This window comes from Melospiza melodia, chromosome 2, assembly GCF_035770615.1.
Source record: "Melospiza melodia melodia isolate bMelMel2 chromosome 2, bMelMel2.pri, whole genome shotgun sequence".
Classification (NCBI taxonomy): Eukaryota; Metazoa; Chordata; class Aves; order Passeriformes; family Passerellidae; genus Melospiza; species Melospiza melodia.
In genome coordinates, this window is record NC_086195.1 from 103,567,006 (window position 1) to 103,569,782 (window position 2,777).

At 32.6% G+C, this 2,777-nt stretch overlaps 1 long non-coding RNA gene across 1 annotated transcript in view; it reads left to right on the forward strand.

Annotated features, from left to right (window-relative positions):
- Positions 1-2,558, forward strand: part of LOC134415280 (uncharacterized) — a 3,013-nt gene extending 455 nt beyond the window's left edge. Inside the window, exon 3 of the long non-coding RNA XR_010027014.1 lies at positions 2,537-2,558. This is a non-coding gene — a long non-coding RNA (uncharacterized LOC134415280). The remainder of the gene's footprint in view (positions 1-2,536) is intronic.
- The last annotated feature ends 219 nt before the right edge of the window (positions 2,559-2,777 follow it).

Here is a 2,777-nt window from a genome sequence, read left to right on the forward strand (position 1 = left end):
CTATTTCCCTCATGAATGGTCTCTGCTGGCGCATTTCTGATGTGCAAAGAATGCCAGTATCCGCTATCTGAGAGAAGGCTGGGGTCAGGGGGGGTAGATTCATGGCATGTGATTGGCAAAACCTGCCTTCTATCAAGTTGTAGGCTAACTTTTTTGACTGAAATGTTCTGTGTCTGCCTATAAATTTGCTTTACTGCCTATTAATGTCAGAGAAGTTTCATTTTTAATTAGGTGAAATGAGTAGACTTTGTTTTATGAGGAATCTCATATGTCCCACCTACAAGCTTCTTTGAGAGAGAGAGGGGCTGAGAGAGATAGATATAGAGATATATATATACATAGTTCAGGTTCAAGGCATGATGTCACTCAAGTGAAAAGCCAAAGTAGGTAGGGTGTTTTTTTTAAGAGAAAAAATTTCAGTGCTTAGATATATCTGGCAAATCTATTGGCAATTTTTCTATTGAAAAATTATTTTTAAATAGATTAGTCAGACTGCAAGTAAATTACATTTTGTTCTGCATTCTAACGAATTTGCATTCAACAATAAAAGCTCTGTGGCTTGTTTTCCTATTTCAGAGGTAATACCCAGTGCTGTGGTGCTTAAATGTTTATTCAAATGATGCATATACATTTTTACATCTTCATTTATTTATTTATTTTAACTTATTTTAGTGGGGGAAAATACAGGCATTAATTTAGAGCTACTGATGCAATGAAATAGAGGAATATATTTGAGCTATTAGCCGCTTCAATCTCCTGCCCACAAATAATTGATGAGTTTCTATTAAAGATTGACAAGCCGGCAGACTGCAAAGCATTTTTTACCAGAAAATGCACCGTAGTTAGCAAATACGCATTGTACCTTGTATTCTCTTGCTATAAAGTAACAGTTTTGGAGTTGAATTTTGTTTCTTATAGACTTATTTGTTGGTATTAGATTAGGAAGGATTTGCATGAAGTAGAAAGAAAAGGAGAGACAGAGGGAGAGAGAGAGAGAGAGAGAAAGCAAACAACACATGCACACACATCAGAATTCTCCTTTGCCATTTTTCGTGTGTTGTTACTGACTGTTTCATGCAAATTTTTTTAGAATTCTCTTCAACTCATCTTCTCTCTTTCTGGGTTGGACTATTGGGATGCATCAAAAAATGTAGAAATGTAAATTCTAGTAATGCTAGCTGAGCCTATGAAGAACAGCAAGTTCCTCACCAGCACTGCTCGTATGTAAGCAGAGTGGTAAAATGCCTAAATAATTTTATCCTCATCTCTGCTTTCTATGAGAAGTTATGCATTTATAAAATGAAATGAGGAAAAAAAGAGTAGAAAATCCTTTATGTATAATTTTAATGCATAAAGAAAAAATGAATCAGTGTGAAATTATAAATAAGTTTTTTCATTATATATTTCCCTGTGATATGTATAATCTGAAAATCAGAAAGATTTCTTGCTATTAGAAACAAATATTTTAAGATATACAAGATGCCTCTAAACTCACTTTGTTTTTCTTTCTTATGATGCTTTGTCGAATAAATATACTTGCATTCCATTCTGTATAACCATTCTTATAGCAGACACATGGTTTTTAGTAACATATTGGGAGACAATCTGAAACATCTTTTCTGTGAAATCAGACTTGGGAAGAGAAGGGAGACAACAAGGGGAGAAGAAGATCTAGATATTTTAAAATTTGAAATCTTAAATGTGCATTATCAAATAAAGAGTAATTACATCAGCTTCTTTTTTATTTACAACATCTGTGGTTTTGATTTCACCTTTAAATATCTGATCCTAGGCAACAAGATCAACAATCACAAAAATTAGATGTGAGGTGTAACTTGAATTAGCTTTATTTATTGTCACCACATCATTTTAATTTGTGTCAATAAAATGTAATTATTATTCCAGAATTCTTATGCACTAATGAAAAAGTAAAACCTATTATTTTTAATTTGTGCAATGCCTCTGTAGTAAAATGAATATTCAGGGCAAATAATTTTTTTTTTATTTCAGTATTTATTCTCTGAGATAACCCCATCTAGCATGTAGTTAATATGCTGATGTGTACAGGAACGTTTTTGATGACACAGATCTTTTAAGGCAGATTGTCTGTATACATGCAAATAAACCTACATATGCCACAAATCAAAAGTTTCTTTTTCAGAAAACTCCACTTGCTAGATAAATAGACCTGTGTACATTTTTGACTCATAATGCATGTTCTATAATAGGTTGTGCAATAGGATTCGAGTCCATAGATTAAAATATTTGTTACTGCCCACTTTGGGGAGACAAAAATTAAAATGGTTTGGTGCCTTACAAGATATGTAAGGAATAAAAACAGAAGCTGAAGTATCTCAGAAATGCAGAAGGTGCATTATTAAAAAATAATAGAATAAAAATACTAGGGAATATCTTTGTTATGTGTAATGTTACTGGCTATGTATCTTAGCTTCATTTTGTATTTATGAATATATTTTCAGTAGAAGGATAAATAGGTGAAAATAGTTCACTACCGTATGATTTGTTTTATCCTTAGGCATTGCCTGGGGTTACTGGTACAGCCCTGGCTCTCAGTACCGAAAAGTGAAATGTGCAACAATGAAAATTTTATTAAAACGTATGTTAACCCATTACAGTATGTTCACTTCCAATTCTTTGTAAGAATGCGTGATGTATCATTTTGTGTGTGTCATTTTTTTAAAAAGATATGAGTCAAGTAGAAGAGCAAATTTAATGGGAGAATTTTATGGGAAACATTATACAAATGGCAGAGTGTG